This window comes from Sarcophilus harrisii, chromosome 3 (genome assembly GCF_902635505.1).
Source record: "Sarcophilus harrisii chromosome 3, mSarHar1.11, whole genome shotgun sequence".
Classification (NCBI taxonomy): domain Eukaryota; kingdom Metazoa; phylum Chordata; class Mammalia; order Dasyuromorphia; family Dasyuridae; genus Sarcophilus; species Sarcophilus harrisii.
Window position 1 is genome coordinate 112,071,057 of NC_045428.1, and position 12,729 is coordinate 112,083,785.

A 12,729-nucleotide genomic window follows, 5' to 3' on the forward strand; every position below is an offset into this window, starting at 1 on the left:
GCTGTTCTAAGTAGCTCAGCTTCTAGAAGAATCAACCTCTTCTATGTTTTGAAACAAGCTTCCTATACCTTTGCCTTAGGACTTCATTTTTGTATCTTCAAACCAAATCAATAATCTTTCATTTCATTCAGTTAAATTGTGATCTTCTGACTATACCATCCAATGTCACATCTCCAAATGCTTTTCAAATATATTAAATTGAATATATAGTAGATACTTCAAATTTATTATGTCTAAAATAAAACTATTATCTTTGCCCTAAAACCATTCTCCCACCATCTCCCATATAGCTATAGAGTACAATAATCACCCTCCTTGTCCTGTTCTTCTAAAAATAAGTACCACTAATTTCTGAATATCCTGATTTTATTGACACCCTATTCCTCACTTCCATATCCATGCTTTAGTCTACATGCCAAACAAGGGTGATTTTCCTAGTTTATTCACTTATAAAGGAAAAAAGCACTTAAAAATGTATCAGTATTAAGGTTAATGGAGTCATAATAATGCCTGCAACAGTTCTATTTAGGAGATACTTTGGAGCTTCCTTTGTGCTAGGGAAATTCTAGAGTTTTCAATGATTCTAAAACACTCACTGACTTAATATTCTATTTTTATTGGTGAGGGTAGATGTTATTGATATCTTAAAATCTAGTGATGCTGGATAGCTGCAAATCATAAAATGGCATTGACAGTTCTGATTCAAATCTCTCCCCAATTCCAATTCATCTTAAATACAGCTGTCAAAGTGATTTTCCTACATCACTGGTCTGACCATGTAACTTATTACCCTACTTACTAAAGCTCAGTATCTCTCTCTGTGGCCTCTAGGATAAAGTATAAATACCTCTTCTGGGCATTTAAATGCTTTCACACCCTGACTCCAACTAACCTTTCTAGTTATATACATTAATTTCTCCAAATTTTATATTTGCAACTAAACTGATCTTTTTTGATGTTTATGCACAAACTATTTCATTTTCCATCTCTATGCCTTTGTATTTTGCTGCTTTATTTGTCTTCTTATCTTTACTTTTAAGTCTTTTGTCTCCAAGATAGCCCAAGCAATACATTCTAAATTGTTTCTTTTGCTCCTCTCCATTTGCAGTAATCTCCCTCTCAAAACTTCTTTTTATTTATATGCATCCACACATACATGCATATTTATCATATATGTATAGTTATGTATATAGACATATAAATATATTTGTCACACGTGTAGGTATGTTATATATTTATACATCAATGTATTTATGTGCATGTTGTATCCTGAAATAGCATGTAAGCTTTGTGAAGATGGAGATTATTGCTTTTTTTCTTTTTATCTCCAGCATCTAATACAGTGAGAATTTAGCAAATATTTATTAATTGATTTATGCATTGATTAATTGATGGTACAAGTTAGTAAGCCACAGCATGTACTTAATAACTGTGGGTAAGGTATAAACACTGCTATCAAAGAGTCTGAGGCTCCTGGTTTGCTGACCTGCAGGGTGGACTAAAGTTGAATGAATACAGAAATTAAATCTGGCATGGAGATGGTGAGTCCCTGGAGGTGGAGGCTACCAGAATACTTAAATAAAGGTGAAAGGAACAGATCACCTCTAGGTGTCTATATATTCTCTCTTCCTTCTCCCTCTTTAATCTGGTTTATGGCCTTATCATTTCACTAAAATTGTCCTCTCCAAGATTACTAATGATCTCGTAATTGCAAATTCCAATGACCTTCTCTCAATTCTAATTCTCCTTTATCACTTTGCAGCTCTTGACATCTGATCATTCTCTCTTTCTTGATTTTTTCTCTTTAGTTTTTCAGGAACTCATTCTCAGTTGATTTTCCTCCTAACTCTCTGACCCCTCTTTCTCTTTCTCCTTCCTGCATCCTCATTCAGATCATGCCCTCTGGTGAGAGTTGTCACTCTTGGTTCTGTCCTGAGAGGGGTTCACTTCTCCCTCCATATTGTTTACTTAGAGATCTCATCATTTCCCATGGATGTAATTAACATCTCTATTTGGTTGATTCTCATATCTACCTATCCTGCCTAGATTTCTCTACTGATCTCATATTTTTAGCTGCTTTTCAGACAGTTTGAACTGGATAACCAGTACATATTCAAACATGTTATGTCTAAAACAGGATGATTAACTTTCCCTCTAAACTCTCTCACACACCTATCCCCACCTACGAATCTTCTATATTACTGTAGAGGACAACAATACCCTCCCAATCCCTCAATCTCAAAAGCTAGGAGTCATCCTAGCCTCTTTACTATCTCTCACCTTGCTACATCCAAGTTATTGCCAAGTCATTTTGATTTCACCTTTGTAACATCTCCAGAATATAATTCCTTCTCTTCACTGAAACTTCCACCACTCTAGTACAGAATTTTATTATCTAATATCTAGATTTATGCAATTAATACAATAGCTTGCTGATGGGTCTACCTCAAGTCTCTCCCCTCCAAATCAATCAACATTCATTCATTTAAAGAGATTTTCCCAAAGAACAGTTCTGACCATGTCACCCTCCTATTCAGCAAACTCCAGTGATTTCCTAGTATCTTCAAGAATAAATACAAATGTTCTGTTTAGCATGGGAAATCTAGATCCCTTCTACCTTTCCAGTCTTTTTACTCATTTACTCATTGACCAACACTCTTCAATCTAATGATACTGGCCTCTAGGTTGTTTTACAAATAAGAAATCACATCTCTCAGCTCTAGACAATTTTTTTTCTGGCTAATATCACTTTTGAAATAAGACTCCCTCCTCTACTCAGGTTATTGACCTCTGACTTTCTTTAAATTCCAACTAAAGTCCTACCTTCTGTATGTAGCCTTCCTAAACTTCTTAATTCCAAAACCTTCACTGTTAATAAGTTCCTATGTGTTGTATTTTGCTTTCTTCACATATATTTGTATGCAAGGTCTCTTTTTCATTATATTTTAAGCTCTTTGAAGTCAGGGACTGCCTTTTTCCTATTTTTGGATCCTTTGCTTCCAATAATAGTGCTTGATACACAGTAGATGGTTAATAAATGTTCTTGGATTCATTGAGGTTATAAATGGAACAGATCAAAATTTTTATACCAGTCATTGATAGAATCAACCCATGAATGGTAGTTATACTTCTAGCCTATTTTGATAGGCAGGAACCCAGTCACTAAATAAATGAAAGAATAAATAACTCAAAGAATGAATGAGTTAAAAATTAAGAGAAAGAGAGAGGTAGATAGACAGAGATAGACAGACAGACAGACAGATAAATAGAATATATATGTTCCGAACAGAAGGCAAATCAATAAAGTAGCAAAAATGAGGCACATTTTAAACAGCCATAGATTTATACTGGTGTCTGTGACATGTTAAAAGAGCTGGAGGAATGCATATGATAAAGACACAAGAATGCTGCCATTCTTAGAGTCATAGGGATCATAGCTATAGATTTGGAATGAACTTTTCATGAAGCCAACTAGTCAAATATACTAATTTTATAGATTAATAAATTAATCCTGAAAATGACTTGCACGTAATTGGTAATTAGAGAACTTTGATCAGTATGATCATGGATAAACTGAAGCTAATATTTTCCATAGCCTGTTCAAACTGCATCCAGCCCCAAAATTCCAAAAAAAAAACAAAAAAAAAAAAACATTGATTCTAATTGACCTTAAATTAGAAAGACAAAACCTAGAACCAAACAAATAAAAAAAAAATCTTTATTGTCAAAACTACCCCCCCCCATTCAGTCTTCTATATCTCCAACTCATAATCCATGTCCTACTATATTAGAATGATTCTAACAGTGCTTTGGATGGTTTCTTTGTTTAAGTTGCAGTTTGAGTTTCATCCATAGCTATTCTGAAAGCCTAAATGCTGGTAAGTTTGGTCCATTTTTTTTTTTTTTAATTTAATAAGTACCTAAGTAATCACTTCCTTCCTTCCTTGTAGACACAGGCTAATTAGTTAACCTCAGTGTCTCTCCCTCATAGGAAGTTATCAAATAATCTTTGTCATACCATTAAAACAACAGACAGGTCCTACTCTCATAGGTATAACGAAATGCCCCAAAGATCCTCCCTCCCATATATTCTTTTTCTCTTTTGAGACATACCTGGCTATAGAATTCAATGGACTTGGTTTTTAGAGGTATGGTCTTCCTTTCATTTCTTTTGCAATTCTAGATATTGTTCAGCTTTAGTCCAGAAAAAAAAAAAAGTGGGTTATATGAACACCAGACATGGTTGTAAATTTTTAAAAAATCAGCAAAATTAAAATGCCAAGAGCATCAGCAGGACCAAACTGCACATCTGCTTTTAATGAATACTGACCTTACCCCTTATGGTTATTTTTGAGTGACTCTGCATTTGGTGAATACACATTAATATGTGTTTCCATATATGTATGCACATATAAAAGTATATGGAATAAGTACATGCAGATATATTTAAATTAAATATTTATCATGTAATTAACATAAATATTAGGTCTTTATTAGTTTTTATTCACAAGAATAGAAAGTCTTTTTTTAAAAAGAGCTTTAATATATATAGTTCCAATGACAGTCTTCAAGAAAAATAAAATTCATGCCCAGAAGATTCAATGAATCCAAGAGGAAGGTATACACCAGAAATGAGTCAATATTCTCCTTTTGTGCATTTGTGAGGATGTGGTTGTGTGACTACCTGCATGTCTATATAAGGACCAACTTTAGATGTTGATCAAAGTTCAAATATCTCTAAGCCATTTAAGGTTTCTTCAATTACAAATGAAATTCTGTATATTTTTGACTCAGCTATACCACTATTAGACTTATGCCCCAAAGGTATCAAAGAAAGAGGAAGAGGTTTTATATGTTGAAAATTATTTATAGCAACAGTGTGTGTGTGTGTGTGTGTGTGTGTGTGTGTGTGTATATGTGTGTGTGTGGGTGTATGTTTGTGTTGGTAACACTTGAAAACTGAATGATGTCCAAAAAATAAACTTTGACTGCAGGGAGTATTACATGTAAATACAATGAGATATTTTTGTGCCTTAATAAATAATGAAAAGAATCGTTATCTGTCCTTCATTCTTGAAGAGACCATGGAAGACTTTTATAAGCTGGTACAGGGTGAAATGAGCAGAACCAGGGGAATAATTATCCTATAACAGCAACATTGTTTCAAAAAAAAACTTTTAGAATTCAAGCCATTCTCCAATTGATAAATGGTCAAAGGATACAGACAATTTTCAGATGAAGAAATTAGAACTATAGTCATATGAAAAATGCTCTAAATCATTATTGACCAGAGAAATACAAATTAAGACAACTCTAAGGTAATAGAATGGCTAAGATGATAAGAAAAGATATGACAAATGTTGGAGGGGATGTGGGAAAACTGGGACACTGATACATTGTTGGTGGAACTGTGAATGGTTGGCCATTCTGGAGAGCAATTTGGAACTATGCCCAAAGGGCTATCAAAGTGTGCCTACCCTTTGAACCAATAGGGATTTTTTTTTAAAAGAGAAAAAGACCTATGTGTGCAAAAATGTAGCAACTCTTTTTGTAATGTCAAGAAACTAAAAATTGAGTGATTGCCTATCATTTGGAGAATGATTGAATAAATTATGGTATATGAATGTTATGGAATATTATTGTTCTGTGAGAAATGATTAGCAGGATGATTTCAGAGAGACCTGGAAAGATTTACATAAACGGATACTAACTGAAGTGAGTAGAACAAAGAGAATATTATACACGGCAACAGCAAGATTTTGTGATGATCAATTCTGAGGGATATAGCTCTTTTCAACAGCAAGGTAGTTTGGGCTCATTCCAATAGACTTCTGATGAAGACAGCCATTTCCACCCAGAAGGAGACTATGGGGACTGAGTGAGGATCACAAGATAGTATTTTCATATTTTTTTATTTGTTTGCTTGCATTTTGCTTTTTCTTATTTTTTTTTTCCTTTTTGATGGGTTTTTCTTGTACACCATGATAATTGTAGAAATTGCACATGTTTAGGATATTGGATCACTTGTCATCTAGGGGAGAAGGTGGGAGGAGGGAAATGAAAAAATATAGGAATACAAGATTTTGAAAAGGTGTTGAAAATTATCTATACTTTTTGTTTTTTTCCTGAGGCAATTGGAGTTAAGTGACTTGCTCAGGTTACACAGCCAGAAAGTATCGAGTGAACCCAGGTCCTACTGATTTCAGGGCTGTTGCTCTATCCACCATACCAACTAGCTACCCCTATGCATATGTTTTGAAAATTAACAGCTTTAATAAAAAAAAACAACTTTTAATTTAAAAGTCTTGACAAATCAGGTACATGAAATGGCCAGCCATAATTCCAGAGATGTTACCCACTTCATGACAAAAAGTGGGTATAATATATATTTATTCTGGATATGTATTTATTATATTACCAAATGAATATCCAGAATAAATATATATCCAGATACATGTTTGGACTCTACTTATGTGGGGATTTGCTTTGATTGATTTCATATTTATTATGAGTTGTTGTTTATTTTTTTTTGTTTTAGTTTTATCTTTTTTTTTTTTTCCTGTGGAGGGTGGCATAAAAAGGAGAGAAAATAAATTCTTTGTACGTGAAAAAATAATTAAAATAAAAATAAATCAAGAGATTCATAGACTATCCAGCTGTGCCTTAATGCCATATAGATGGGTTACATTAAATCAAGTCAAATGAATTTCTAAGTCCAGTTCCTTTGTAAGCAATTAGAGATAAGATTTTTGTTCTGTAATCTCTCCATTAATGCTGATTATCTTTTAAAAAGCTGTTTCAGTTACAACTTTGGTAAGAACAAATAGAGAGAAACAGAATATACTCCTCCCTATCTAAGAACAAAGTACCTGAATATTTTAAGACTTTGCCATTTTGTAATAAATTACTTTGGGAGGGGTAGAGGAAATGCATTAAAATATTAGATATACAAAAATATCTAAGTACTTGTGAAAGTATGTAATAATGTGCCAAATTCACAGTAGTTCAGATATGCTCTCTAGGTAACCCCAGAGAAATTCTCCCTATGGGGTTTTCCCTTTAGAGATACAAAGTGAATTGAGCCTGGTGAAGTACTCATTAAATTAAAAGGCTTCATTTGCTATTCTAAAAGCAATTAATCAGTTTCCCATTCTGCATAGTACTGTACTAGTCACCACATCACAGGAAGGGTATTAGTGCTCTGGGGGGAATGCTGTGTAGTAGAGCAGAAATTGATAGGGTGTGCCAAGAACCTTCCAGATAGAGGTAAGTTTAGAGGGTGCTATTTCCATTTGAATACAGAATATCATTGAAGCAATCATTCTAAGAAGTTTTTTTTTTTTTTTAAACAAGTAGTTAAGATATTTGCATGGTTACAGTAGCTTTTATATAAATACTGAGACTAATCACCATTGAAAATGCTTAAAAACTTATTATAAATGCAACTCAGAAGTTAATGGTAAGGAATAAAATGAGTTATACAAAAGGAAAAAAAAAAAAAGAAAATGCTATTTCAGTAAAACTGGCCCCTCAAAGACAAACAGTAATAGGGAGTATTCCTAAGTGTGAACAAATAATGTTTGCCATTTATGTTAGTTTTCCCCCTTCAAAAACTTATATATACATTTATGAAAACATCTTATATCAGATGTAGAATACTCCTTTTTTCAGTTACCAGCTGAATCAGATATAAGTCAATAATTATTGAGAGTTAGAATCAAAGAAGGTATACATTTAGCAGCATTTCAGTATTCTATATACATAATTTCATGGTTTTAACATAAGGTGCTTAGCAGGTTTGCATATTACATAAAAATTTGAGGAATAGGAAGTGATTGACATAGAATCAATATTCAGAAAGATCTTTGCAGATTAGAGCATTGGACTGTACTGAATAACATGAAATGTAATAGGGAGAAATATAAAGTTTTACAATTCATAAACATAAGATGCAGCTAGATAGCAGTTTGAAAAGGGGAAAAAAGGATTTCAATGGGCTGAATGTCCAATCTATTTGGCACTTGTTTGTGGAAAAATGTACATCAATATAGAAAGGAGAGAAGGAAGAGAGAGAAGGAGGAAGGGAGGGAGGGAGAGAGGAAGAGAAGAAGGAAGGAAGGGAAGGAGAGAGGGAAAGAGGGAGGAAGGGATGGGAGAGAAAGGGAAGAAGGGAAGAAGGAAGGAAAGAAGGGAGGGAAGGAGGAAGGAAGGAAGGAAGGAAGGAAGGAAGGAAGGAAGGAAGGAAGGAAGGAAGGAAGGAAGGGAGGGAGGAAGTAAGGAAAGGAGGAAGGAAAGAAAGGAAGGAGGGAGGAAGGAAAGAAGGGAGGGAGGAAGGAAGGAAAGGAGGAAGGAAGGAAGGAAGGAAGGAAAGAAGGAAGGAAGGAAGGAAGGAAGGAAGGAAGGAAGGAAGGAAGGAAGGAAGGAAGGAAGGGAGGGAGGAAAGAAGGAAAGGAGGAAGGAACGGAGGGAGGGAGGAAGGAAGGAAGAAAGGAAGGAAGGAAAGAAGGAAGGAAGAAATCTTCCTACTGACCATTCACAGAGGCTTAATTTTGTCCTTCATTCTCAGAGAAAGAGATGATGCCATGACATGCATTTGAATTGGATTTAAATGAGGTCACCTGCCTCAATTTTCCCTCTAGAACTATCTGGGTCTAGCAGCAAGATATAGATCAAGATGATTGGAGATGGCCCAGGATGAAATGGGAAACCTTGATCTTTTTAAGCTAAGGTCTTCAACAAGTCTAGGTTTGAACATTAAAGTAAAATATATTTGCTATATTTTAAATAAAATTTAAAAGGAATTCTAAAATACCATCTAATGTTGGCTAATCTATCAGAAAAGTAGAAAATATAGGAGAGGATATAGGATACTAATGCATTGTAGAGGAGTTGTGAATTGTTGCAACCATTTTGGAAAACAATTTGCAAGTATGCTTAAACAGTGCATACTCTTTGAACTAACAATTTCACTATTAGGTCTGCATCCTAAAAAAAGATGAAGAAAAAAGAGTAAAGAACCTATTTATACAAAAATATTTATAGAAATTCTTTTTGTGAAGAATTGGAATTTAAGAATTGTAAATTAAGGAGATACTCATCAGTTGGAAAAGACTGAACAAAACTGAATACATGATTAAGCAGGTTGCTTTCAGAAATACCTGAAAGACTTAATGTTAAGACTTAACAGACACACACACACACACACACACACACACACACACACACACACACAAGAATTTACTCCTTAGAAGTGATAATAGAAAATCCTGAAAAGCAATTGAAACTCAAAGGAAAAAGAGAGATGGACCATAAAACATACAGATGGAACAGTAAATATAAATAAAAAGCTCAAATTATCTTCTTAAGGTGTTATATATGAAATAGACAGCAAAGAATTAATTTGTTTAAGCTAAATGTATGTAGGTTAGATTAGATTAGATACTTTACAGAGTTTGTATGTGAAAAATGATAAAAGTTTCTATGTGAGAAAAAGAAAGAAAACATATTTTATGTTCATTTTGGTTAGTTTTCATAAATCATTTTTATTACATTTTAGTATTTATTTTATCATGCTATGAGTACCAAAATTCTATGCTATTTGAAAAAAATGTATGAAGCATCATTGATGTAAAAACATTCTATATTTGAATCACACTTTACTATTTTTCAAATGGGCTTGACCTTTAATTACTACAAAAGAAACAATCAATTTCATAGTAGGCTCTGAAATTGTAAGAAAATGACTTTCCGTCCCCTAGATAATTGCAAGCACTGACCAGTTAGCTTAAAAGAAGAAAAAAGAGAAGGAAAAAGGGAACATTCTACAAAGAACTTTGATTAATTCACTTAATAATGATACTGTTAACTAGAGCAAACTGTGATTTGAGAAGCAAATGCAAGCAAACCCAAGAAACCGTGTAGAGTCAAGGTCAGTGTACACCGAGTAGCTCAAGAATAAACACTTGGGGGTTGAGGGTATTTATTCATTGACCCTGAAATGTCAACTTGACACTGATACTAATGTAGCATACCCCTCTCTAGAGGCTATCCAGCTATTCGAAGGTTCCACTTACTGTGAGACTCTTATCTGAGGAGCTCCAACTGCATGCACGAAACCATCTGCATGTGTTATTTTATAGTAGGCCTAATAAATCAATAGTATAAAGAAAACAACCCTGATTTCATACCCTATTAGAATGAGGGGAGACACAAAAATTCACATTGGTTGCTCTAATGGCACCAGGGGTACAGTACTTACATATGGAATTTTTTATTACACAGCTTGAGGTTATTGGGTTTCAAACCCCCCAAATTACTTCCTATTAAAACCTTAGGGCATTGACCTATTAAGCTATCACTGTAATGTAAAATGCTGTGAAAATTGTATTTGCTGTTTTGATTGCTTATTATAAGGAAAAGAGAAGAAAAAATTTAAGACGTCTTAAAGAGAAAAAATAATTAGAAAGAATACCAAAAGTAAACTAAGATTTGTTTTTTAAAGTAGTATCTGTATTGCCCAGCCTGGATACAATGTCTCCTGGGATGAAGTAACTTTGTTATATATGTTTCTCAGGACATTTCCCTGAGTGTTGCCAATGGTCATGTAATTTATGATTCAAACTCATTGAAATTGGAACAATTTATAAAGATTATTGAAATTATATAAGTACCTCTGGGATGTGAATCTATGTCCTATTTATCATGTGTATGTATATTTGTGTGTACATATACACATATGTTCACCCTTATTTAATAAAAGAAGACAGCTTTAAAGCCCAAAAATACTTAATTCAAATTCTACTTTTGACATATATTAAAGATCATTGCTGTAGGCAACCTCTAAGAATCTAAATTGCAAGATGATTGACTTATCACAATTATTATGTTTGGAGTCATATCAGATGGTACCAATAGTGATTGGTGACTAGTAGAGCAAGATCCAATGGGGAACAAGAGGAAAGAATGTAACCAAGAATACTGATGGAAAAATTAGCTTTAAAGCACAGGAGGAATATGTCATCTTCAGTAGCCAGAGTAAAGAAGAATAGAGTGAGTTGATGAAGCTGAGATTCAGTATGGAGCAGAGCCTCATGAGACCATTTTCTATTGAATGGTCTCAATCTTCTCAGTTCCATTTGAGACTAGTTCATCTGTACTAAATATTTGAGTATAAATAGGGGTTTATGGTTTGTGACAAAAGAGGAAAAGAAAGATTATGGAATCACAGCTTCTAGAAATGAGATAAATTAAGAATGTTGGAATAATTGCTGAATACCACAATTTGAAACCTTGTTCATTTTCAGATACAGAAAAATATGACTTGTTTAATTTATTTTTATTCTATTGCCATAGAGTCAACATTGCAGAAAGAAAAAACATATTGGTCTTGGAATCAGCATACCTGGGTTGAAATAATGGTTTTGTCACTTATTAGCTATGGGACTTAAATATATTTAATATTTATTTTTATTTATGTTTAACCTGTTAGGCCTCAGTTTCTTCACTGGGAAAAAATTAATTTGTTTAGCTAGAATTTTCCAAGTTTCCTTCCTGTTCTAACATTCTATGATTCTGTACTTTGATTTATTAAAAACCAATAGCTTTGTCTAACATACTTTTGCTCTCTGTAAATCAAACTTGTTTGTACCTGAGTTACAGCTGATATATTCCACCTTCTCTGCAAATTTTGAAAGTGGAAATAAGAATTTATTTTTCTCTTGACACACCCTACTCTCATATTACTTTACTTAAATAATTAGTCTATACCAGCAGAAATGTAACTAAAAATATTTATTCTTGTAATAAATGTGAGGTTCTATACCCCATTCTTCCTTCATTCTTCTTCCTTCATAGCTTTGATACCTTAGTTAGCCATTTAAGTGAAACACTAACCCCTGCCCTTCGAACTTTTCTGCCTCACCCTCCTCATTTCCTTAATATTCTAATATTAATCCTTAGTGACTCTCACTTCCTGACTTTTCTGCCAGCAGCTACTGACCATTGCTGGAGGAAATCATAAAACTAGGAAATCCATAAAACTGGATTTCCTACAAATTCTTGTGGTCTAATTTCAGATATCTGCTCATGGCTATATGGCAAACCATTTACATTTTCTCTATATAACTCAACTATCACACTACTTACAGGACTTGTTATGAAATTCTTCTCAAGCTTTGAATTTTAGTCTTTGCCTTCAGAAGGAGATTTCTACATCTACTTAAAAGATTGATTCAATCCATTATGAACTCCATATACTCCTTTTATCCATTTCTTTTCCATCCTCTACTCTTTTATTCTAGCTTCAGAGTTTAATGTGTTACTCATTTTTTAACATTCTTTAAAATTTTTGAGGTTCAAATTTATTTCTTCCCTCAAATACCTCCCTCACTCATTCAGAAGATAAGCCATATAATACCCATTATACATATAAAGTCATGCAAAACATATTTCTATATTAGCCAAGTTGCAGAGAAAACAAAAACAAACAAACAAAAAAAAACAACAAGAAAATAAAGTGGAAAAAATGCTTCAATCTAACTCAGAGTTTATCAGTTCTCTCACTGGAGGTGGTTAGCATTTTTTATGATTAGTCATTTGAAATTGTCATGGATCATTACACTGATCAGAGTAACTGTCTTTTACAATTGATCATTGTTACAATATTGCAACTACTATGTACAAGTTTTCATGGTTCTACTTCTATCACTTTACAACAGTTCATTTGAGATT